General features: G+C 42.2%; 1 long non-coding RNA gene across 3 annotated transcripts in view; it reads right to left on the bottom strand.

Moving 5' to 3' along the window:
- The window catches only part of LOC135981737 (uncharacterized), a 53,365-nt gene extending 26,985 nt beyond the window's left edge, over positions 1–26,380 (bottom strand). The window contains exon 1 of one of the 3 annotated variants that reach the window (XR_010598899.1): positions 25,700–26,380. This is a non-coding gene — a long non-coding RNA (uncharacterized LOC135981737). Of the gene's footprint in view, positions 1–18,302; positions 18,706–25,699 lie in introns of those variants that run through there. The other 2 variants (XR_010598900.1, XR_010598901.1) reach the window with 2 other exon arrangements.
- Between the last annotated feature and the right edge of the window lie 283 nt (positions 26,381–26,663).

The raw sequence follows: 26,663 nt of genomic DNA, 5'->3' as shown, positions 1-26,663 counted from the left end.
TGAAGGTATAAAAGGGTCTGTTTTGCTACTGCTGTGGCTGGCTGAATTAATCCATTGTTTGTATATGACTCTCCTGCTGCTCGGTAGTCATTTTGATTGTAAGTCTAATTAATTTCTCGAAACTAGAATTTTTGGTATGGACATCCTATTTTTATTTCTATCCAAACAAATATATTGAGATGCTTAATATAGATTTAGGAACCTAATTGGGCACCATGTTATAAAATTTTGGCCTGAATTCCTAGCCTGTTTGATTCACAGTTGCTTATAGACTTGAACAAAGATAGCTGTAGCAACAGCACAGCGACCCACAATTAATTCCCCTTCCAGGGCACCAGCAACTTGCAACTTAGAGTTCAAGTTCCAGATTCAAATATACTTCTCTGGCACTGCTATCCATATACTGCTCCCAATCGCTGTTTAGACCCTGCCATCTACAAACCACACCTCTGCCTCCATACAACATATTTTTGTCTTTGGTGCAAGGCCAAGTGATCCTGGATGTTGCCTTCCTTTCCTTGTACAGTTGATCTTCAATACAAAAAGAAAAGCCATTTGAACCAAGGAATTTTCCTTCTTCCACAAGGACTCATTATCTATGGCGCTGAGCTCTTGGTTATTAAGAGGGTCTTCTATTACGATCTTTTTGTGTAACCTCTCCTTGCTAGTATCATCTTTGTATATTTATTGCCACTTCTATTACAGCAACATAGCTCTAGTCTAAACTATTAGCAGTTAAACGTGAGATCTCACAGGTACATACAGTTTCCCCATCCCACTGAAAGCCTCTTTATAAAAAGTTTTTATTGACTGTCCCCGTTAATAAATATTTTTTCTAAGCCCCATTAGGAGCCGCCACTTGGGCATAAGCCCTTTCCTTTTTGCCATCATCGCCCCAATCTTATACACACTTTTTCCAATAAGAATATTTTTAGGCTAATAAAAACTGAGCCTCACATTGCTGTCAAAATATTTCACCGTCAGAGGACTTCTGAGGTCACACTGGCCCTCCAGGAACATTGGAGATTTCCTGGCTGCTTTGCAGCAACAACCTCATCATTCATAGTAAAGTTTTACTATTGCTGTTTACAATCTAAACTGAAAGTCTGATCACTTCTGTGGATATATAAAACTTGGCTATATTATCATTTTTTATTCTTCAGCATAACCAAGATCATTTCCTGCAACCCCCTCCCCACTGTCAGTTCTATGTTCTGAATAGTGATAGTGCAAGAAGCTCTTCCCACACACCCCAAAGACTGTGTAATCACTTGAGGACTGTTTGTTCTACAGACTCATTCCTCTATTCTTTGACATGGATCTCAGGACAATGCTCAAAACAAATCAGAACAAAGGCATTAAAACTGAGGGCAGAATCTAATGAAAAGGTCATTAATTCATAAGGAGGAAATACATTTACTATTGGGTTGTTTGACACATTATTGGCTTCTTGTGAAGCACATCATCAGGGAAGACAAGAATATAATGTTATAATGGAAATCAGAGACAAAGCAAAGGTAGAGATGGAGCTCACATATGGAGAATGGAATAGATAGGTCAATAGTATCTTCATTTCCAATTGCTTGATATGTGCCACAATTAAAAAGATATAGTACAGCCACAAAATGTAGGTGTTTACTTTTTATTTTAGCCTCCTTTTTAAGTGCTAGGATCAATGAATTTACTGCATGTCTTTTACAGTAATTCTGGTGCAGTTCTTTGGCTTTACTGAGGATTTAGTTAATTACTTAAAAAAACACACACATTCAACAAAAGCAGAAGAAAAAAAAAGAGTTATTGTTTTCAGCCTTGAATTATGTGTTTTAAATATATGAGCAGTGTCAGAATTTTTCCACACACATTAATGCCAGTACACATTTCCTATCCAGTGGGGGAATATTAACAGACCTTCATGATCCATGTTGCCTTCCACATGCTCACTTGAAACAACAGGACTCTAAGTGCCTCTGGGCTTTCGACATCACATTGCAAGGACTATCAGTTTGCATTAGTCACAACAAACTTCCTATGAATATGCAGCTTGCAGGGTCCTTTACTTGAGAACAATTGCTGGGCTAAGAGATAACTGTTTCCCCTCTCATCTCTATTTGCTGCCAGCAAATGAAATGATAAATGAACGATGGCCAGAATCACATTCAGTAGGTTTTTTGGTAAACTTGACTTTATGCATCTTCTAGAGCTTTCCCAATGTAGCTGCAACCCTCAAATCCTGGACATAATTATTTAATTCCGAAATACAGGAATTAAAGGGTCATTGTGAAAAGAGAAAATTGTTAAATATTAATCCAATCTAGACAAATTTTGGTTTTAGTTTCCCCCCCCTTTTTTTTTTTTAAAATAGCTTTTTACTGATGAGGAATAAAACTGTAATTACAAATAGAACAAGAATAGCCTGTTTATATATAACTACAGTGACAAAGCGTACCAGCTACATACTTTGATTGTGATTTTTTTAAATCTCTTCTTTCTAAGAAATTTTACCAGAAAATATATATGCATCTTCTCTTTCAGTACTCTTTTTAAAAAAGCTTCAAATAAATACATAAATAAAATTAAGCCAGAACTGACAATTTAGAATGTTTTCTGTATCCAAGGGACATTTTTTGAGGCTAGCTCCATAGCATATTTTAATATAGTGGGAGTTCTAACCCTGGATTGTGTTTGTACTTTAAGTAGGTAATCTATTATTTTCCATGAATATAAATCCCTTCATCCAGGCTCACAAAGGGTATGTCCACACTAATGTTTAGTCATGGTTTAATAGGTGTCAGCTAACACATTAACTAATATAACTGTCAGTTCCTGTGTAAAACGGATAAACATGATTAGGAACAAATGTTGGTAAATATAAAGTAGGGTTAACCGTGGCTAGGAACAAATGTGTGTTTCACCTCTACACTAGAATTTACTGTTATGTTAGTTAATAAGTGCTAAGGCGCCAATAAAAATTCAAATGTAGACGTACCCAAAATGTGTGATACTGACTTTTAAGACTCACAATGAGGGACAGATGCGCGCACACACACAATATGGGATTTGTTTCTTTACCATGTAATGGGCCAAATCTTATACAGAGAAGGGAAAATGATGTAACCTCTTCTGAGCCACAGGAGATGCATCTGATTATCCCATGACTGCAACACCTCTGTCAACCCCAAGAGCATATATATTTGTATACACTCCAAAGGAAAATGTTTTAAAATCAGTGTACAGAATATTCTCAAAAGATTCAAAAGTGCATTTTGCTGTGAATTCAAAGGGACCATGGACAGCTAATTGTATGACAACAGGGGAAGTGCATAGCATAATGGCCAGGAACCCACAAAAGCACAGTGCAGGATAGGGAACTGAGGCACCTAATCAAGTTGGTATTATTCTAGGCCCCACCTGTCCCAGCTCCAGTCAATGAGATTAGTGGCAACAGCACCATATAGGTACCTAGAGCTGCTAAAACAGCTCTGATATCACCCAAAAGCATGCAGTGACACCAGTTCCATGTATGATGATGCTGACTCAGTTGTCATTAGCTTGGGGACAATTAGTCATGTTATTTGTGCTGTGGTCTGATGGAAGCATGTTTTATCAGGAGGCTGCTTCCTATCTGCACTACCATTTCTTGCCAGCTACGACTCCACATGTAGTTATACATACTCCAAACGTGCATAGCTCAAGCAAAGGGACTGTAAGGACAGGAGCATGTCTGTTAGCCACCTCTCACCAGTGTGCTCTCCCAAGCATGATAGCCGCATGATTAATATGCTTTTACTCCCCTCTGTGCCACACAGTGGAGGTAAGCACAGGGGCCTAAATTAATCTGATGCATTTTGCCCTGTTTGCTATTTCTGTCATTTCACATTGTGTTTGTTGTATTCCCTTTGTTTCTATATTTAATGCAAGTAAATTATATGAAGTAGGGCACTGCATTAACACCTCCAATGAAATGACAGCACCTTTTATTCTGATTCAAGTGGGATGCATAACTATGTAAGATTTAGTTGGATCCCCCAAGAAAGGTCATTCAAATCTCCCTATTCTTCAAGAACAGCTACAGAGGGAGTCATTAAAAGGAAGTTTATTTGTAAAAATGGAAGATGGTGTGCAGCACAACTGTAAGAAACACAGATAACGTGCTGAGACCACTGTCCATCATGCTGACCAGTATGGTTTCATTTTTATCTTGTACTGCCCTGTCAATCTATCCATCATCCTTGGACTATAAGCTCTTTGGGGCAGGGACAGTCTTGTTCTGTATTTGTACAGCGCCTAGCACACAGGGGTCCTCATCCATGACTGGAACTCCTAGGCTCTATTATTTGAATTACTACAATAATGAGCTTTCACAGTATGTCATGAAATCTCATGTTACTTGTCTTATTTTATGTAAAAATAGCTTCTACATATATGTAAGTAAGGTCAGTGGATTTCTCTGGAGGAGACACCACAAAACAGTCACCCAACTATCTAAGGAAAAAATATCAGTGCTAAGAGTCTCACAACCTGACCACAGAGAAAAGGCGTACTGGTCAGCTCACCTCAAATGAGCTCCATGGCACTGAAGAAGTCTTCATGGCAGAGATGGCACTCGTGTTTCTTTGAGAAGTCAACCTTTTGAAAAAGCAATACTGGCTAATGTAGTGGCTGTAGCATCTTACTGATGAGCAGACGGGTGTGGAGAGAAACTCTGTTACGAACAGTGACTATGTACAGAAATGAGGCAACAAAACTTCCTGCTATTTTGTGCAGGTGCAGCTTGCCACTGCCCTATCCTGGGTTGCTTTGTTTCTGCCCCAACAAGTGTCCCAGGAAACCCAAGGTGACATCTCTACTCTTCCTGGAGAAGATACACTAGCACAGAGGGCATGACTCCTACAAGATTGACTCTCCAGATCCTCCATCAGCTCAGAGGTGTTAGATGGCTCCAGGAACAAGCCTGTATGCTGAATAATATCCCTTTCCAATAGGTTCAGAAAGCTCCTGTGTGGATGATAACTTCCGTTAGGAGGGTGTGGATATTAAAAAGAAAAGGTGGGTAAGGTGATATCTGAGGAAGATATCTGTGTAGCTTGAAAACCTGTCTCTTTCACCAACAGAAGTTGGGCCAATAAAAGATATTATCTCATCCCCTTGTCTCTCTGAAAAACCAAGGGCAATCAGTGATTTTTAATCCCCTTCTAGGAAATCAAACAATTCATGAGCAATCCTCCCAAAAACTATGAATATGGTTCTCTTTTCCAAAATCTCCCTCAGAGATGTTACCAACAATTCTCTCCTAAAAATCTGGACACAAAAAAGGCAAGCAGAGCTTCTCAGGTCCAGCTGCAGCAATTGATTAGCAAGATCTCTGGGCCAGATGCATTCATTTCAGATTTTTATATAGCAAATTATTCGTGCCTTTCTCATTGAGCTCTCTCTCACACATATTCCCCCATTCTCCATCCATAGACCAGCTCGATCTGACCTGCTGCTCTTGAAAATGGGTGAAAGCTCATCTGCAGCACTCTCAGACCTATTTATTTCATCAAAATCCCATGGTTCTACATCAGACTCATCTGCAGTTCTTGCCAAGAGTTTACACTGAGAAGATGCACTAAACTTGATTAAGTTACAACTAGCAACCAAAATTTTCACTGAGCTAAGCTGAACTAGCTAACACAAAGTTAAATGAACACAGGTGGATGGGGAGAAATCATGGAAGTAATGTTCCTGTAGAGATCAGACTCTTAAAATTGACTTAGTTTAGACTGGATGTTTTCCTCTCAGTGCAGGTGCAGAGTTCCGAGAGTTCCTCTACAAACGCACATACATCAAGAGGCCAGTGACTCATTATGGGACCTTGGACAAGTCACTTAATCTAAAGTTATCAATAAGGTTAATAATTTAAATCCAGTTATTTTTATATTTTGATTCTTTTATATAATTACCCAGGGGCTTCTGATATTTTTCTTGCAGTTTCAGCAGTTATTTTGTGTAACTATGTATATGTGTGTATATATATATATGGACAGTTTTCTGATGTATCCATTACTTTGATGTAACTGTCTTTTATATCTCATAATTTCATATGCTATGTTTCTCTTAGGTCCGATCCCCTGTTACCTTACAATCTTAGTTATTTATCATCACCATACCTTTGTAAGTGCTATTCCCATTTTACTGACATATGGAAAGACTAAATGACTTGCCCGTCACAGGGGAAAGTTTGTGGTGGAGCAAGGACTAGAAACAAGATCTTCTAAGTCCTAGGCAAATGCTCTGACCACTGGACCATCTTCTTTTTCTGAGAGAGTACAAGAATGGAATTAACATCCTTCAAAAACAGCCTAACCTGATTATAGGTACACCAGTGGAAGAGTCCAGTATAAACACACTCCACTGATAGAAAGTAGGGTTTACTCTCATATGACTTATTCTTGCTAATGTAATAACTGGATTCCTTAAGAATGTTTTCAAATGTAACAAAGTGAAAGTTTACATAGGTGATCTGTGCCTCAGACTGTAACTACCTCTGCCAGAGACCTGACTGTGCTGGGTTTCTCCACACTGTGGCAATATTTGTACGGTTTCTTATTCAAATGACATACCACTGAACTGGTTTAAAATAAACCGAATTGAGTATGGGTGTATGTATCTGTGAGTGTCTGTGTGAGCATGTGTGTTCACGGGTAGATGAACATCCAGTATTGCCAACTCTCATGATTTTAATCACAACTCTGGAGAGAGGTGAAAACATGACAAAAGGCTGCCAAATCACAACTTTTCCCTTATTCAAAATGTCCACCATCTCTTATTACTGTCCACAGGGCTAAAGCCAGCAAGAGGACTGGTGAGGGAACGGTGGCTATCTGCATGTGAAAGGGAGGCAGCCATTAATAAAGTTGGCAGCCACCTCCCGCTGTTTTCAATTGAGTTTGAAAACATGTCCACAGGCAAAATGGCTGCCACTCTATGGCTCAGGGGGCTGGACAGGTCACAGGGACTGTGAGGAGCAGCAGAGATACTGGGAAAGGTGAATGGGAAGGATGAGGGGGGAGCAGGAGGCAGATTTAGGGGTTGCAGCGGAGGAGAGTGGAGCAGGGGTGAGGAGCAGCCAGGAGGCAGAGGAAGTGCGACCCAGTCTCAGACAGAGAAGGGTAGAGGGAATCAGGGAAGTGGTGCTTCTTGCAAAAGGTTAAGCCAACCCCATATTTTAACTGTGACATTGTCACTTATGAGTTTTATGTTTCTATGCACAAAAAAAATACAGTCACTAGAGGGTTGTTTTTGGAGTATTACAAATATTTTCAATGCTTAATTTTAAAAAAACATATTTAATGAGTGGAGATTATATAACTGTACTCCCCAAGGATGCTGGTTATTGGTTAGCTGCCCATTAGCTGACATAGATTAGCTATTTCATACTTATTTGTGAAGAGGCCATCTCTTTTATTGCAGTGCTACATAAACATATGAAATTTACTCGTAGGTAATGATAAACATTTCTTTTTGCTGTTGCTTACGATGTACAATACTCATTTTTGTCTGTGACCCCCTGTCCTGATATATTCCTCTGCACCTTGTTCAGCTAAATTCAAAAAGCAGGAGTTAGTGTAAAGTCCTTTAATGGATATATCTGTAATTTACCAACCCTAAAATGTAGTATCAGTTCAATGTGAGAGTGTGAATCACGACGTATTAATTAGGGCAGAGGTTCTCAGACTATTTACTATATAACTCTTCTTTAATCAAAGGAAATGAACTAAGAAGGGAGAGAATCAAGACAGTAATAGACAAGGGGTGGCAGTTCCCCTATCTTAGGAGTGAGGAAAGGGTAAGGGTAGTCTTCATATGAGCACTCAGGGAGAGGTATGCATTTGTGTACATTCAAAGTTGGCTTTTCAATCCTAAATTATCACAAACACGTTGGAAGCAGAGTAGAGTGAAGTCAAAAGACAGATTTAAAAAAAATATCAAGATACATTTTTCAGTCTCATGATTCTGGGGCCACTCCTGATTTTTGAACTCTGGAGGGGCAGTACTGAATATAGTGTGGTGGAAAATTGAGAGAGGAAGGTAGGGGGCTGCCAAGGTCATCAGTATAACACCACTATTTATTCTGGTAAGGAAAGCGATGACTCTGGCTGACTTAGGGACCAGAGGGAATAATACAGTGGCCAATAATATCAAGTTGCAAGTGTCTAGTTAAGCATACCGTACTCTCTACAGCTATGATTCATTTGCCGGGGTGGGGGGGGGGGTGAGAGGGGGTGCATTGTTACCTCACTGCAGCTCCCACATGACAACCCCTGCCCTTGAGATATCCTTTCCCTGGAATCAATAATCACTCACATCAGCTCCCTCAGGCTTCTCCTAGGCTGCTCTGTAATGATCCACTCTTACTGTAGTAATACATTTTGATGCCTTAATTCTTTTCCCTCCCCATAAAGTCTGTGCTGGCTTTCATTACACTCTCGTGACCTGACCCTGCCAGGTGCCAAGAGCCCACTAAACTCATGGAATTTATTGGCTTCAGAGGTAGTTGGACATTCAACCCCTTCAATCCCCTCCTTTCACAAATCTGATAAAGTAAAAAATTAGGGAAGTGAACTTGCTTACCAGGCAGATGTCTAGAATTCTCCCTGCTTTATTTTATGTCAAATTTAGTCTAGGGATAAGTCTGTCTCTATTCCTATGTTTGGAACCTCTGACTCTCACAGTTCAATTAAAACATACCATGTGATATTCGATGCTGACCAATGGTGTGTAAGGAATTCAGGCACGAGTCAATTATTTCAGAGGGAGTTTGGGTGCACAGGGAATGCAGGATTGGGACTATCTTTTCATGTTTAACTAACTGCCTATTTTAAATCTTTAATGAATTTCACTAGAGGACTTGGCCAAGTTTTCTAGGTGCAGCATAAACAAAGTTAGAAGTAATTTACAAAGATTCTTCCAGCCTGTGTCAAAATAAGTGTTTTCTCCAATTTATTCTGTATGTTTTATATTTTCCTGATTGCTATCATTTTCCAAGAGGAAAAAATGATTTTCTATTTTCAGCATTATCAGTATCGTATTCATTTGGAGAAATTAGGGCACCAATTCAGTAGTCCATCCCTCTACAGCAAAACTCTCAGCTTTAGACACGTTCTTAAAGATAACCAGGTGCCTCACTGCTTTCCTGACTACAGATGGACTTAAACGTTTACATAACTGCTTTGCTGAACTGGGACCTCAACTAGTAGAATGAGCTTTAAATGGTTATGCCTTATCCGACATTAGAAGGTTTAAAATCCTCTAATCTTGAATTTTGCATCTCTTTTCTAAGGTTTTAAAGGTACCATATAGATTCAGCTAGATCAACACTGACTGTTTCAAAATTAAATTAGTTGAAACCTAGGACTAAAGTGTGACATTCTGAAGAACTTGGTTCCTATCTCAAACTTTAGCACTCAATGAAAAAGCTAGCTAGTGGCACAGTAATACTGAACATGCTCATTAACAAAACCCCTGTAACCATTACTTTTTTCAAGCATCCAGTATTCATTCAAAAATAGTATTTCCCAGATACATATTTGAAGTTATTCTCCAGGTATCTCAGGTATATTTGCTTCACTTCATCTGCTGCAGGATGAGTTTAATCTTCCAGGACAGGTTTTTATTTTAATTATCTGCAGGCCTGACACTTTGTTCACTCACATTTTCATAGCCCTGAGTTAAATTCTCTTTCGCAGCTGGATTTTTTCCTCCGGATTCACAGAAGAAAACCTACTAGAAATTAATCAGCAAGCTTTAAGATTAAAAGAGTCTTGGTGTAAGCTCACTCAATATTGATCCATGTTCTGATGCAATTATGGTCCTCATGCTATCACAATGCATGTTTCCTTGTAGAAGCTCTAGGAAATACTGAGGGAGTGAAAAGTCAATGAGCCTATCACATGGGAGGCCAGGATTAGGCCCATGGAGTGTGAAACTGTTTCAGTGCTTTATACAGCAGATATTCCAAAATTCATATGAATCTCCAGGCACCTACCAGAAGGAAAAACATATGAATGGAGGCCCCAGACCTCAGCATTATTCATTGCGCCCTCTACTTTTCTCAGCCCCTACTCCCTTCTGAAAGTTCTGCTTCATGCTACCATGTGGTCCCACCACAAAAAAAAAAAAACAACAACAACCAAAGTGGCCTTTTCCTTCCCTCCTCCCACACCCCACCCGGGCTACCTTGTCAGCTCTCTCCCTATTTTTAAAATCAATTAATAAAGAATACATGATTTTTAAATGATAGTGACTTTATTTCCTTTGAAACCAAGCTGTGATCAAAGGGGGGAGGGTGGTTTGCTTACAGGGAATGAGTCAATCAAGGGGGTGGGTTTTCATCAAGGAGAAACAAACAGAACTGTCACACCATAGCTTGGCCAGTCATGAAACTGGTTTTCAAAGCTTCTCTGATGCGCAGCGCTTCCTGGTGTGCTCTTCTAATCACCCTGGTGTCTGGCTGCACATAATCAGCAGCCAGGCGATTTCCCTAACCTCCCACCCCGTCATAAACGTCTCCCCCTTACTCTCACAGAGATTGTGGAGCACACAGCAAGCAGCAATAACAATGGGAATATTGGTTTGGCTGAGGTCTGAGCAAGTCAGTAAAGTGCGCCAGCGACCCTTTAAACATCCAAATGCACATTCTACCACCATTCTGCACTTGCTCAGCCTATAGTTGAACAGTTCCTGACTACTGTCCAGGCTGCCTGTGTATGGCTTCATGAGCCATGGCATTAAGGGGTAGGCTGGGTCCCCAAGGATAACTATAGGCATTTCAACATCCCCAACAGTTATTTTCTGAACTGGGAAGTAAATCCCTTGCTGCAGCCATTTAAACAGACTAGTGTTCCTGAAGACGCGAGCGTCATGAACCCTTCCCGGCCATCCCATGTTGATGTTGGTGAAACGTCCCTTGTGATCCACCAGTGCTTGCAGCATCATTGAAAAGTACCCCTTGCGGTTTAGTTACTGGCTGCCCTGGTGCTCCAGTGCCAAGATAGGGATATGGGTTCCATCTATCACCCCACCACAGTTAAGGAGTTCCATTGCAGCAAAGCCATCTACTATGACCTGCACATTTCCCAGAGTCACTACCTTTGGTAGCAGCAGCTCAGTGATTGCTTTGGCTACTTGCATCACAGCAGCCCCCACAGTAGATTTGCCCCCTCCAAATTGATTCCCAACTGACCAATAGCTGTCTGGCGTTGCAAGCTTCCACAGGGCTAGCACCACTCGCTTCTCATCTTGGTATTCTGGTGCTTCAGAGCAGGGGAAAGCAAGTCAAAGTTCCATGAAAGTGCCCTTACGCATGCGAAAGTTTCACAGCCACTGGGAATCGTCCCACACCTGCAACACTATGTGGTCCCACTAGTCTGTGCTTGTTTCCCGGGCCCAGAATCGGCATTCCATGGCATGAACCTGCCCCATTAACACCATGATCTCCAAAGCGCCAGGGCCCACGGTTTGAGAGAATTCTGTGTCCATGTCCTCATCACTATCATCACCGCGCTGCCGTCACTGCCTCCTCCTCGCCTGGTTTTGCAGGTTCTGGTTCAGCATAAACTGCACGAGGTGTTTACAATGTTCATGACTGCTGCATTGAGCTGAGCGGGCTCCATGCTTGCCGTGGTATGGCGTCTGCACGGGTAACCCAGGAAAAAAGGCACAAAATGGTTGTCTGACATTGCTTTCATGGAGGGAGGGAAAGGGGGGCCTGACAACATGTGCCCACAACCACCCGCGACAATGTTTTTTGCCCCATCAGGCATTGGGATCTCAACCCAGAATTCCAATGGGCGGGGAAGACTGCGGGAACTATGGGATAGCCACCCACAGTGCAACACTCCGGAAGTCAACGCTAGCCTCGGTACTATGGACGCACACCACCGAATTAATGTGCTTAGTGTGGCCGCATGCACTCGACTCTATATAATCTGTTGCCAAAAATCGAATTCTGTAAAATCGGAGTAATCCCGTAGTGTAGACATAACCTCATAGCCATCATGGGACAGGCCTGAGCTGTGCCTGTAACAGGCTGCAGCCTTCTGCCTCCCAGGGAGGGGACATAGTGGCCACTAGAGGCAAGGGACTGCAACTGCAGCCATCATTCAAAAAGCTAATTAGTGGAGGGGAGCAAGACTACTGTGCCCGAACAGCCTCAGACTGCCTGGCTGCAGCTGTCCCACCTCAGCTGGCCCAAAATGGCAGTGGGGGGTGGGGAGCAACTTCAGAGAGAGAGAGAGAGAGCACAGTAGCACTTACTCATCAAAAAGAAGCCCCATTGTGCAGGATGCTGTACAAACATATAGAAGTGGATTCATGCCCCCAAAAGAGCTTCTTATTTTATTGTTCCAAAACTGTGGCACAGGGGCTGAGATATTCATGCTTTCAGACCCGGTTGTCATGAACTACTAAACACCTTGCACAGGTACTGAGTGCCCTTAACTGACTTCAGTGGGAGCTGTGGGTACGCAACATCTTCTAGGATTGGGCCCTCCGTGCTTTGGCTAGGTCATACACAACTTGAAACTTTTAAAATGGCATTTCAAACAGCTGGAGGCCTAATTGTTGCATATTATATGCAGAGAAAGGGCATTCATTGTTCTAGGGGATCAGACACCTGAGCGTTCTGGCTCAGTTGGACTATAAGCATTTTTCATTTCTCTTTTCACATTCTCAAAGGGCCAGATTCTGACGCCTTCACTCTCTAAATAATATGAAACTACTACCTCATTCTGGGAGCAGTCCCAGTCAGGGAAGCCAACCCTAAACCTTTGAACAACTCATCAGCATTGAAGCATCTCTCCCTACTAGTCCTTGGTTTTGTGAGACTGTCTCGCTTTAACCCCACATACTTGTCCTGGTTGAAGTAGAATATTTCCCACATTCAATGATGCTCGCAGCTGTACGCTCATTTCACAGGGTTCATACCATTGCCAGATTACGGGGGGAGGGGCTCAAGCCAGTTCTGTTTTGTATTGTTAAGAGGAATCCTTAGTGAGTAATCAAGCAAATGGCTTTCCTATTTACTTTTTTGGCCCATTCCTTATACTTTCTAAGGGGTTCCCAGTGGCCTCTCCTTATGCCTACCTCACATGGGCAGGGTCTGGGTGTGTTAAATATACCTCACCAGTTCATAGGCTGCATTCTGCTCCCAGGTCAGCTCTTGAGGTGGTGGAGTTACCTGCTGCCCTTACTCTGAGACTTTGCCACAAGCGCTATCTAGTCCTTAATTCAAAATATATATTAGAGTAGCACCATATATGTATCAAAAGAAAGGAAAATGGTAGGTAAAACACACTCCTAAAATATGTGATTCTGTTACAGTAACTAATTTATTCAATAGAAAGGAGTAATTACACCAGTATTGTGGAAGCACCTGAGCCTGAAGTGCACTTGATTTTAGTGAATATTTTTGCCTGAGCAAAGACTGCAGGATCAGGTCTTCCCTTTGTGTTTGGCTGTTTGGAGCTGTTCAGGCAAATTTTGTCCGATTTAGTTTCGCTAGCTAGAAGTATTGAAAGCATCTTGAGTTTGAGCCATAGCTCCTGGAGGTCGAATCTAGACATAACATACCTCCCAACATTTCAAGTAGCTACAGTGGGATGCAATTGGTCACCACCAATCCCCTGAAGCCCTCACCTTCCAGCCCAGTCCACCTCAATGCACTGCCGGTCCCCTGAAGCCACTGACCATGCCTGAGGTGTCTGAGCATGCTCAGGAGCAGCTGAAGCCACTGCACTCCTAGCTCTGCCCTTGGGAATATTGACCACCACTTCTGTGCACCTATAAGAGGCAATATTTTCCCTCTTGCAAGCACTGAGTCTGTGCATAGCAAAGAAAACTTTAAAAGGGAAAAGGAACTCAGCATTAATTTGGGAAAACACAAAAACCATTATTCGAAAGCATATGGCCAGGAGTAAACACCCACCTCAGAGTACATTGGGCAGCATCCTCTGTGTCAGTTTCTCACCTCGTGGTGTGAAAGTCAGACAACTAAAAGTTCCTTTAACACATGACTCCCCTCTCCCTCCGCTGCATCCCACTCACAGTTGCTGTCCTTGGTCAGCAAAGACCCAGTGTTCAGAGGTGAGTTTATCTCCCGCTCTACAGGGGCAGAAGAGTCCAGCAATTCCTCAGCTGCTGCAGCCGCCACTGGCCATTGCTACCGCCCCTCTGCTGCTGCCGGGCACTGTCCTTGCCCTCCACTACCATTGTCTTTCTGCTATGACATCATGTTCTGAGGCTCCAGCCAGGCCCGGCTCCAGGCACCAGCAAAGGAAGCAGGTGCTTGGGGCGGCCAATGGAAAGGGGCGGCACGTTCGGGTCTTTGGCGGCAAGTCCCTCAGTCCCTCTCAAAGGGAAGGGCCCGCCACTGAAGAATGAAGCGGCACAGTAGAGCTGCCGCCGAAGTGCCGCCGATCGCGGCTTTATTTTTTTTTGGCTTTGCCACGTGGGGTGGCAAAAAAGCTGGAGCCGGCCCTGGCTCCACCACTTACATCAGCAGTCAGTGATTTCAGCAGGTGGATAGGAACCTCACTGCTAGTGCAGTGTTGCAGTGAAAGACTGCACAGCCTGTCCCACAGCAGGTCCAAGGCTCAGCACCTGGTTATCAGTGATTTCAGCTCTAGTGATCACTGAACAAAACAAGGACTCTCAACTGAGTCTAATCAGCTTTGTCTTTAAACAGTGGAGAGGGGAGGGCCAAGTCAAATGGTACCTAGGACTCCTTAGGCAGCGCTCACCCCACCAGGTAGGAACACCTGTCATTCCCCTCCCCTAGGATTTGGCATTCTTGTCCCCTGCTTAGACAGTGAGGCTCAATTTAGGGTGACTCACTCAGTCATGGCAGGCTAAGTACAGTTCTGATGCCCTTACAAAAAGGAAAAAAGATGTCAAGGAAGAGCTCACTCAGACCCTGCATACATAAATAATGCTTTGTGCTGAAGATGATGTTTGAGTCATTTTAATTAGGCTCCAGTAACAGGCCCCAGAGGAAAAGGACTTTCAGATGTCAAGCACAGCTGGACCTGTCATGTTAACAGGGTTGGGAGATGGGGTGGGGGGGAATGCCACACAGAGATCCAGCCCCAGAGCAGTTGGACTGTAGGTTCCACCTTGAGAAAGATGAAGGAAGCCAGGCTTGTGTATTTGAGAGGGACAAGAAGGGGTATAAAGCACAGTTCACCTGGTACTATGGCAGTATCTCTTACTTCCATTAAAATGTATCACAGTGTTTACAGTGCCAGTGTACAGAACTGAGATGCATGCAAACAGACAAAATACAGGTTTCAGAGTAGCAGCTGTGTTAGTCTGTATCCACAAAAAGAACAGGAGTACTTGTAGCACCTTAGAGACTAAAATTTGAGCATAAGCTTTCGTGGGCTACAGCCCACTCCCACAAAAGCTTATGCCCAAATAAATTTGTTAGACAAAATACAGTGAGGGGAAAATTGCCCTCCCCATTTGCCACCTATCAGACTGGGGAGCTTGGGACCTCTGCCTTGCAGCAGAGTGGTGGGGTAGGGGCTTCTGCCCAGCAGGGAGGAGGGTCTTGGGGCTTCAGCCCCACTGAGTGTGCCTCCAGGGCTCAGGGCTTCAGCAGGAGCAGGGCCCTGGCAGGTGCATCCCACGTATTGTCATATGTGGCTCAGAGGGTCAGTAAGTTTGGCAACCCCTGTTCTAGATTTACAATGGCAGAGTTGTTCCTCAGACTCATAATATTGTCCCTTGCCTATGTCGCTACCAAATTGGCTGAGTTTGAACTAATGAAGACTCTCTCTCTATTCCCATTCCTCATGGCCTTTGCCATCTTGCATTCCAGATCCAGAGCATTTCAAGAATAAACTAAAGAACATTGACAGAAGGGGGCATGCTTCTATCTGAAAAGGTGAAGTTCAAAGTTCTGAAAATTAATTCTGTTCATGGTTTTCATTCTGCTCAAAATCCTGATGGAAAACACAGCTTGTTTTCACAGCCCTCTCCTTTCACAGCTCAGTTACTGTTCAAGCTTTAACACTACTGATGTTCAAAAATGATTTGACTGGGGTAAGTGAAGAGTTTTCCTCACCGGCTGTCACAAGCCAACAGATAAATTGAAAATTTACCAGCAATGCAAATGGACCCAAAAAAATAAAGTTTCACAGTCTAGTTTACAATAAAAGCATACGTGAATAAAGTTGTTTGACTTTGTAGTTGACTATGGAATTACTCCAATGCTCACGCCACTGAGTTTCTGTTAATGAATGACTAGTACTGAGTCACCAAAATCCCCTTGCACAAGCAGCATTCTATTTCCTTAAGGTTCTTTTAACTGGGTCGGGTAACCGTTCACACACTTGCATTATCACTGCTATCAACAAATTAGCTGTAAACCCTGGCAACAAAAATGTTCAATTTAGTGCCAATTTGATGCCGACAAACACCCAGAAGTTCAGATGTTTATCCAGAGCCTTTCCAAGCTTCTTGGGTGTGTGAATTGGGCTGGAAATAGAGACGGGCCCAAACCAGCATACAATTTGGAATCCTCTGAATCTGGATCTAGATTTAGATCTGAACTTCACAACTAAGACCTATTATTACAGAACTACCAAAGCAATAACACTGGTTCTGAGCACAAATAAACTTTGGGGAAGTTAAGTATTTCTATTACAATAGCACCCAATATCCCCTCTCCCCCCACCAATCAGGATCAGGGCCCCACTGTAATGGGCACTGTGAAAACACATGCAAAACAATTTCTGCCTCCGAGATCTTGTAGTCTAAAATGACAAAGTGAATAGAGGGTGGGAGGAGTAGATTGTGTGTGTTTGTGTGGCTCTGCCACAGACTCAGTGTTTGATGTTGAACAAGTCATTAATTTCTCTGTGCTTCAGTTTCTCCATCTGCAAAATAGGGATAATACCTTGGTAAAGGATTTGAAATCCGATATCACTTTTCTTGTAAGTATTATCATTGACAACAGACCGTACCATCAAAATATCTGTTCTTTCAGGTTGAACCAGCATGTAAATTGTTATCCTGCACAGCTACAGGAATACTCAGGAGACTTCTAGCATAGAAATGTAGGGCTGGAAGGGACTTCAAGAAATCATCTAACCCAGCCCCTTGTGTGGAGGCAGGGCCAAGTATACATAGACCAACCCTAAGAGATGCTTGTCTAACCTATTCCTAAAAACCGCCAATATGGAATCCCTGACAAGCTTCTTTGGATGACTATGCCAGTGCTTATCTATCCTTATAGTTAGAAAGTGTTTCCTAATATTTAACCTAAATCTCCCTTGCTGCAGATTAAGGCCATTATTTCTTGACCTACCTTCAATGGACATGGAGAACAATTGATCACCATCCTTTTTAAAACAGCCCTTAACTTATCTGAAGACTTGTCAGGTTCCCCCTCAATCTTTTTCTCTCAGGATTGAACAGTGGTCTTCATCAAAGTTACTCAAAGTACTATACAGATGGGGCTACTATAATATTTTTCCAGATTGAAAGACCAACGCAGAAAGGGCAGTAAATGACTTATTAAAGACCACAAAGTCAGTGGGAGAGTTAAAACACGAATACGAAATACGAAAGGAATCCACTATGGATAAGCCCCCCTTTTTTTTTTTTAGTTTAAATCAATTTTTACAAAAAGTATTATTCAGTTTTTTTCTGATTTTCACCCTTCTTTTGTATGATTAATATATAAAAAATAACTATTAGGAAAATACATGGTGTGAGCCTATGTATTACAATAATACATTAGTCTGTGTGTATATGCAAAGCTGCCTGTTGAAGTAAGGCTATGTATTAGTCTAGAAGATACACACAAACAAACACACAAACAAACAGGCATGGACACAAGCTCTGAAGTGTGTGCGCATCTGAACGTACTGATGAATCTCAGGCCCACCACGTACACATTTCAAGCTGTTAGCAGATAATGGTTTAAAGATTTGACAGGCTAAAATGGGAAGCTAATTAAATATCATAGGCACAAACCTCTTAGGGATACAAAAATCCAATCCTGTTCTTAAAAAAGGTAAATTTTATTAAAAACAACAAAAAAAGAAAGAAAATACATTTGGAACTTAGGCTTTTGCTAGATTTAAAAAACCCACTTACAAAAATTAAACATCAAGAATAACCTTCTTGAAGTCCACATAAAGGTTACAAGCAAAACAAAAGCATTTGGGGTTAGCACAAAGGAATCCACCAGCCAATAAGAAATAAACAGAGATAAACCTAATTGTGTCTTTCTAGACACTTCCTGATCTACTTACATATCTGGGGTTTCCAGTAAGTAGGTCTAGGTATGATCTGATGATTTTCCATACCTGCCTTAAGGCTTTTTATAGCATTGCTGCTATGTGTCTCCTCTCTCCAGAGAAGACAGACAGATAAAGGGAAAGCTTTTTCCCCAAATTTTAAAAAGTTCTAGCCCTCCCATTGGCTCTTTTGGTCAGGTGCCCTTCCTTTTACCTGTGGACTTCTTAACCCTTTACAGGTAAAGCAAGTAGAGAACAGCTACTAACAGGGATTTTATAGCTAACTGGCTGGCTGGGTGTCCATAAAAGGGAGCTACCCTCCACCCCATTTATCACAGTCTACAACAGTAAACTGTTTATTCAGTTGTAAAGTTTTATTTGGTGATTAGAGATATAATGCTTTCTTAAACTCAGAGGTGCATTGTGTTTTGAGTTTTGTTTTAGTTCTACAGCAAACTACATTAATGCTTTGAATTCTATTAATCAATCTATTGAATATATTCCCCCTGTTTTTCCGTCCACCAAAATAAACCCCAATATTTGCCCAGAAAAATTATTAATAGTTTTTGCACTGATTTTCACCTGGTTTTGTTGTTGTGATAACAAACACTGAAATTCCCAGGAAAAATTAAATAAAATAAAAACTGAAGGGCTCTAACTACGGAGTATCAGTTACATAGCACAGAACCTACAGCAAATGCTAGTCCCTCCGTTGCAAGTGTGTAAATCTAATGTTTACTTCTTTCCTTTATCATCTGGTGGATCAGAGTGCTAGTTTCTTCTTTAGTTTGAGACCAAATTATAAATATGGGGATGAGTTTACCAGAAAATGCAAGTAGATTATCCTGGATCTTTCCACAGTGAATATTGATGCAGCTTTGAAAAGGATTTGAAATACTAGTACTAGGTTTCAGAGTTCACCTCTCAGATGTATTGATTCAATCCCACGGACTGGAATGACACCTATGTAGCCAAGAGGAGAATCTCGCCTATAGCCTCTCGACAGACAGTAAGATTAGATAAATTGTGGGACAAATCCTCTCTCCGTTGTACTGGTTCTACCCCAGCATTTAGGCTAAAGCCTTCACATTGGTTCCTAAGGGCCTGGTTTTTCAAGGTGCTGAGCACTGCCAAGTAGGTGTTGTGAATGGGAGTGGAGCTCCACACCTTGCTTGATCAGGCCCAGTTTAAGTTGTGTGCCGACAACTCAGAGCTGTGAGCTTGGAGATAAATGCACCATTTCCTCTGAATGGCAGTTATGAAAGGTAGTTCAGGGAAGAAAGTTCCATTCTTTGATCTTGTAAGAGTCTGGTACAAGGAAAAATCTATGGATGACAACTGACACATGGAGGGTCAAGACAGGAAATAATACACGTGAGGGAAATAAAGGTCTTAAATAGGGCTGTCAATTAATCACAGTTAACTCACATGATTAACAAAAAAAACCAATCATTTAAAAAAAATTAATCACGATTAATCGCACTGCTAAACAATAGAATACCAACTGAAAAATTAATTAAATTTTTTGGATGTTTTTCTACATTTTCAAATATATTGGTTTCAATTACAAAGTGTACTCACCTTACATTATTTTTATTACAAATATTTGCACTGTAAAGAACAAAAGAAACAGTATTTTGCAAATCACCTCATACAAGTACTGTAGTGCAAATCTTTATCATGAAAGTGCAATTTATGAATGTATTTCTTTGTTACATAACTGCACTCAAAAACAAAACAACGTAAAACTTCAGAGCCTACAAGTCCACTCAGTCCTATTTCTTGTTCAGCCAATCGCTAAGACAAACAAGTTTGTTTACATTTACAGGCTCTAAAGTTTTACATTGTTTTATTTTTGAATGCAGTTTATTTTTGTAATTCTACATTTGTAAGTTCAACTTTCATGATAAAGAGATTACACTTCAGTAGCTGTATTAGGTGAGCTGAAAAATACTATTTCTTTTGTTTCTTTTTTACAGTGCAAATATTTGTCATCAAAAATATAAAGTGAGTACCATACCCTTTTTATTCTGTGTTGTAATTGTAATCAATATATTTAAAAATGTAGAAACACCCAAAAATATTTAAATAAAATGGTATTCTATTATGTTTAACAGTGCGATTAATAGCACAATTAATTTTTTTTAATCGTTTGACAGCCCTAATTTTAAATTGTTGTTTGTCCTATCCATCTTATATAGAATTTCTGCCGTTTGAAAGACACTTCATTTCAAGTTTGACACTGGGTAAGCCATCTCGAAGCTCATCACTCATATACTGTGACTATCTAACACTATCCCAGCTCTGAATGGATGAAGCAATATGCAGATTTACTCTAGCGCATCAGCCATCATCATTTATTAGAGATGAAGACACACATTCTCATGTTAAGAGTAGTGGAGTGCTCTTCACTATATACTGAGCTTAACATAATTTTTTAGCCTTAGAAAAAGCATCTGACCTGTTTCTGTGTCAGCACATTCTTCCCTTTACCTTTCACCTGAACATCTTATGTCCCCTCTGGAAGATCCTTAATTAACCCTTACCTTATCTTACAACCATCAGATGTAAGTTAATAGTCATTTGGGGTCATCTTTCCAAGTTTAAGCTGCATGGCATCCACCTGTTCTTGCCAGTCAGAATTAAATCTGGAGAGTGCTGAATTGCTTGGTGATGTACGTCATTTGAAGATACAGCTATTTACCTATACAGCAGAGTGTGGACTTAATTGGGGTGTTTATGCTTTGATGTCTAAAATGCCATGAGGAAAAGCTTATTTATAAGAGATTTTCCTGTGAGAAAAGGATGAATACCCATTTCAAGATTTTATAGCCTTGCCTGAATCATTTATTTACTCATTTGGGGCTTACTTTAAGACAGTTTTCATTAATAAGGAACAGAGTTCCCCTACATGACCTTAGACATATGCAGCCTCCCAGATGGTAAGGAATGAAGCTTTAGGCTAAATAAGCAAGTGATGTATAGTGTATAAAACTAGCAGAATTCTTTTTCCTTTCTCAGGAAGCACAACTGGGAGTGCCTGGATATAGTGATTGACCAACATGTACCATGACAGCTATATGAAGTAAGTTTCCTTCAGTATAAATCATGCAAGCAAACAGCCATTTAGATGTGGAGTCCTTCCATGTATGCTACTGTTATTCTATTGACTCTTTTTGAATAAGTGTGCCTTCAGTTTGCCTTGAAAGAGTCCTCATCAAACCCCTGAGTTTAAAGTTTACCATTTGAAAACAGTCAGATTCTATGTAGGTGATTTTTGTGTCGCTTAACTGTGAAACAAACTGAATAATATTTTTCTAGTTACTGTGGTACAGTAAACTATAACTAACCAGAGTGATCCCTCCAAATCATCATGACTTACCACTGAAGCAAATAAATATTTACATGATAATTGGAGCTGATCTTTTGGAAAGTACATTTCCCAGTATAGGTTTTTCCAGACTACAGGGAAAAGAAATGCTCCGAAGTTCATAGAATCATAGAATCATAGATTATAGGACTGGAAGGGACCTCGAGAGGTCATTGAGTCCAGTCCCCTGCCCGCATGGCAGGACCAAATACTGTCTAGACCATCCCTGATAGACATTTATCTAACCTACTCTTAAATATCTCCAGAGACGGAGATTCCACAACCTCCCTAGGCAATTTGTTCCAGTGTTTAACCACCCTGACAGTTAGGAACTTTTTCCTAATGTCCAACCTAGACCTCCCTTGCTGCAGTTTAAACCCATTGTTTCTGGTTCTATCCTTAGAGGCTAAGGTGAACAAGTTCTCTCCCTCCTCCTCATGACACCCTTTTAGATACCTGAAAACTGCTATCATGTCCCCTCTCAGTCTTCTCTTCTCCAAACTAAACAAACCCAGTTCTTTCAGCCTTCCTTCATAGGTCATGTTCTCAAGACCTTTAATCATTCTTGTTGCTCTTCTTTGGACCCTTTCCAATTTCTCCACATCTTTTTTAAAATGCGGCGCCCAGAACTGGACACAATACTCCAGCTGAGGCCTAACCAGAGCAGAGTAGAGCGGAAAGAAGTTGTCTTTTACTCTGTTCCCTTTTTAAGAGGTCTTCTAAATTCCATAGAAAGAAGTCAAAAAAATATATAAAGACCTCAAATAATCTCTATTGAAGGAAATCCTGATGGTTTGATTTGTCATTTTGTTAATATCACCTTCTATTTACAGAGGAATTTCCCCCTGAGAATCTCTAAACAGTTTGCAGACACTGATTTATATGCCTCACGTAACAAGTCCATTAGATTGTAAAATGGGTATACTTAGCATTAGCTAACTGGTAAACTGAAACGTAGATATCTTAAAATGACTTGCCAAAGATACACTAAATCTGTGGCAAAACCAAGACTATAAACTGATTCCAAGGCCCTTGTTCTAGCCACAACACTACCTCTGTTGGGCAGCTTTGCTACTATACTTCATGTACTTTCATGGACAGATCCCCACGAACCTCATTTCATATCCCATGCCACCCAAATACCATAATCCCAAACATACTCAGACTCCTCAGCGCCACAGTTCCCTTTCATTCCCAACATACCCATCATTAGGCTTGGAAGCATTCGATTTTTTTTTAATTGGTAAATGTCAGTAAATTTCAATTTTACAATACACTCAAAACAAAAAGTGATTCCATCAATAATCAACATTTACAGATAGCCAAACTAAAATGCTGCTTGAGAACTTAAAGACTTCAATTTAAGGATATTTACTTTGTATATTTTTGACATGTGATGTTGACAATTTGTATTTTAACAGTTATAAAGCTTTAACTATTTGAATCTTAACATATGCTGTCATTAAATTATCATGACCCTCCATACTTTCCCACAACTGTGAAACTGTAAAGTGATAATTAAAAAAAAAATCCACACCCCACACACACTTAAATACTGATTTCTCTTCAAAATTATAAGAAAAAACAAATTCTGTCAAGTCTACCCAAATGCACACATCAGTCCCTCCCAATCACACTAAAACACAACCTTAACTCTGACCCCAGAAAAATTACTGTATCTAACAGATGGTTTTTACTTCTGAAGTCTACAATATTTTATTACTACCCAAGCATTCTAAGGTAGAAAGTTGAGGCTGTATGTTTCAGTGATGTAGAGGAACCGTTTCATTGAAAAGTCATTGGAATTTAAATGGATCTTGCTAAGAGGTCTGAAATATCTGACATTTCTACCAGTTTGTTCATCGTTTTCTCATTGACTGTGCTTGTTGGCTTTAGTTACTATGGTGGCTCTTGAGATCAAATTATAATTTATATTTTGCAAATTAAATAATACAGACTATAGTACAGTTTTTTAAAAAAAACATATTTGGTAAAGCATAATATTATATGTTTGTGGGTTTGATTACACAGAACAGAATGTGATAGGATCTGAACAAGGTAAACTTCCTTAACCAAGGTACTGCAGTAGTTATTTTAAGAAAGACAGGATGGCCCCGAGCAGGCAGGACTCAGTTGGGTGGTAGGGCGAGGAGGGGGGCGGCCCGCGGGGCCAGGCGGCGGCTGTTGTTGTCCCCCCAGCCAGCGGGACTGCTGCAGCTCCCACTGCCGCGGGGGAGGAAGTGGCCATGGCCGTATTGGCGGCTGCGGCGTCTCCGAACCCCCCGAGCCGGGGCCTGCTGCAGGGACCCAGCAGCGCGCACGCTGCGCCCAGCCCCTGGCCAGTCGCGTCTGGGCTGCTGCCCAGGTGGTGCTATCCCGCGGCGGCCCCGGGGCGGAGGCATCGGCCGCCCAGCCCCGTTCGTTCCCCTGCGGGACGGGGGGGCTGGGGCCTGCTGCCCCCACTCCGGGGCCGCCGCGGGATAGCACCAGCTGGGCAGCAGCCCAGACGCTGGCCAGGGGCTGGGCCCAGCGTACGCGCTGCTGGGTCCCCGCAGCAGGCCCCGGCTCGGGGGGTTCGGGGCGCCAGAGCTGCAGCTGCGGAGCGCCATGGCCGCTTCCTGCCCCCGCGGCAGTAGGAGCTGCAGCAGCGGCTGCTCCCGAGTCCCGCTGGCCGGGGGTGAGAACAGCCGCCGCCTGGCCCCGCGGGCCGCCCCCCTCCTCGCCCTACCACCCAACTGAGTCCTGCCTGCAAGGGACCAGGCCGGACTGTTACTCACCCCGGCCCCGCGCTTCCCCTGAGTCTCCCGGGCCTCCCTCCAGCGCTTGCGGATGAAGGGTTTTTTTTTTTTTTGGCCCCGCCCCCCGCCCCCCCCCCCCCCCCGCGTCACCCCCCCCTCCCCCCGCGTCCCGATATTTGTCTTGCGTGATCTGGTCACCCTACTCCACTCCTGCCCTTTCCCAGCATCTCTCCTGGCCCTTTACCAGAGCTCCTTTCTTGGGAAACTATCCCCAAGCCTACTCCCCCGTGGGCCTCTTGCCTCTCTTCTATGCACTGAATGCCTTCCTTTAGTAGTCATTCCCATTCCTCTCAGGGAGAATTCATCCTTAATTCAACCACACAATTGGTTCTGGCCCACCCTCCAGATGCGCTAACTGCTCTCTGGCTTCAATAAACTCCTTCTATGCCAGGGTGGGTCATACACCTAAGCATAAGGAAATCAGATTTGTACATTACTGATTCTTTATGACTTTACAACATTATGTTGTGCCACATGCCTTGGTCATCATCCATTTCAGCTCTCTGGTATACCCCCACTGTACTTCTCCTACCCAGTTGCTCCCAAATATTGCTGCTAAGATCACCTTTCTCAAATCCCTTCACTGGTTCCCCTTTCCTTCTGCATCAAGTTCAAGCTCCCCAATTCTCAGTGTCAAGACCACATGCTCTATATACAATATATACCCTCACCTCAATCTATGCACTTATTTCTTCCTACACCCCCTCACATTGTGTGCGCCATCATAGCCTCTCGCACAACCACTCCCTCTCTTCCATGTCATTTGTTAGCCTTGACTTTGCACCTCCTTCTATGTTGCTCCTTTTGTAAGTAACCTCCCACTTCCATGTGACAAGTGTTACCTCTCCCCCACACACACACTTTCTAGCCTAGTGTAAAAGTCAGCTCGTTGCTGGGCACCCCCCATGGCCACACATGGCATATTAGTTCTTAGTTCTCAGGCACCACCCACCAAGAGTCCTTCTGACAGTGTGATGTCCTCTATTCCAGGGACTTGTCCCTCTGGCAGGGTCACCCTCTAGAGTCCACCCTCTTCAAAGTCACAATTGTCCAAACTAAAAGTCCCCAAAATGTCTTTAAAAGAATTCTTCCCCCTCTCTGGGGCTTTTATTCAGTCTGTCAATAACCCTTCAGATAGGCTTGTACACCTCTTTCCTCAGGGCCAGTAGGGAAGCCCCATTCCACCCTCTACTCTAGTTCCTGGCCCAGAGCCCTGTAGTGAACAGCGAGGTCTGCTCCTTTACCTGTACTTCAGTTTTCCCTGGGACACTTTCTACCCAGCCTCTTAAGTTCTTCTCTGGGTCTCAGTCTCTTTGTTGTTTCCATCAGGATCTCCCGAGCCTCCCTGCCGGGAGAGCTTTTCCTTATTCTCTCAGCTTTCTGCTGGGCACTCACACTCTTTCCCCAGCTTTGTCACCACATAAACTTGGCTTTCCCCCCCCTTTACTGCAGCCACCTTCTGCTCTTCATGGAGAATTGCCTGATTCCTTTCAGGTGATGCTCATTCTGTAATCAGGTTGGCTCAGCCCAGGCTCTCCAGCCAATGGGGCAAGCCACCCGGTTACACATAGCCTTCCTTAAAACACACTTCTTCTGCAAAGATTTCCAGTACTGATCTCACCACTGAAATTGTCTCTGCCCCTTATTATGTTTGAACTGCTGTCTCAGGTACCATGGTAACCTGAGTGATTCTGTAAGTAGCTCTTATAAGGAAGGGACTTTGTCTTTCTGAATACATATTTCCTACAGTGTTGTGTACATTTATTAGTAGTAGTATTACTGTAATGCCTAGTAACCACAGTCACAGACCAGGACCCCATTGTGCTAGATGCTGTACAGACAGAGAATAAGAGATAGACTTCAGAGTAGCAGCCGTGTTAGTCTGTATCCTCAAAAAGAACAGGAGTACTTGTGGCACCTTAGAGACTAACAAATTTATTAGAGCATAAGCTTTCGTGGACTACAGCCCACTTCTTCAGATGCATATAGAGTGAAATGCATCCGAAGAAGTGGGCTGTAGTCCACGAAAGCTTATGCTCTAATAAATTTGTTAGTCTCTAAGGTGCCACAAGTACTCCTGTTCTTTTTTTAAGAGATAGACTGTAAACTCTGAGATAAGGACAAAGTGTAAGACAAGAGACAAAGACAGACAGACTGTTGGGAGGAGTACAAAATGCTCTAAATTACCTGCATTGAGAATCATAGAAT

Source organism: Chrysemys picta, chromosome 2 (assembly GCF_011386835.1).
Source record: "Chrysemys picta bellii isolate R12L10 chromosome 2, ASM1138683v2, whole genome shotgun sequence".
Classification (NCBI taxonomy): Eukaryota; Metazoa; Chordata; order Testudines; family Emydidae; genus Chrysemys; species Chrysemys picta.
This window is presented reverse-complemented; position numbering and strand designations above follow the sequence as displayed.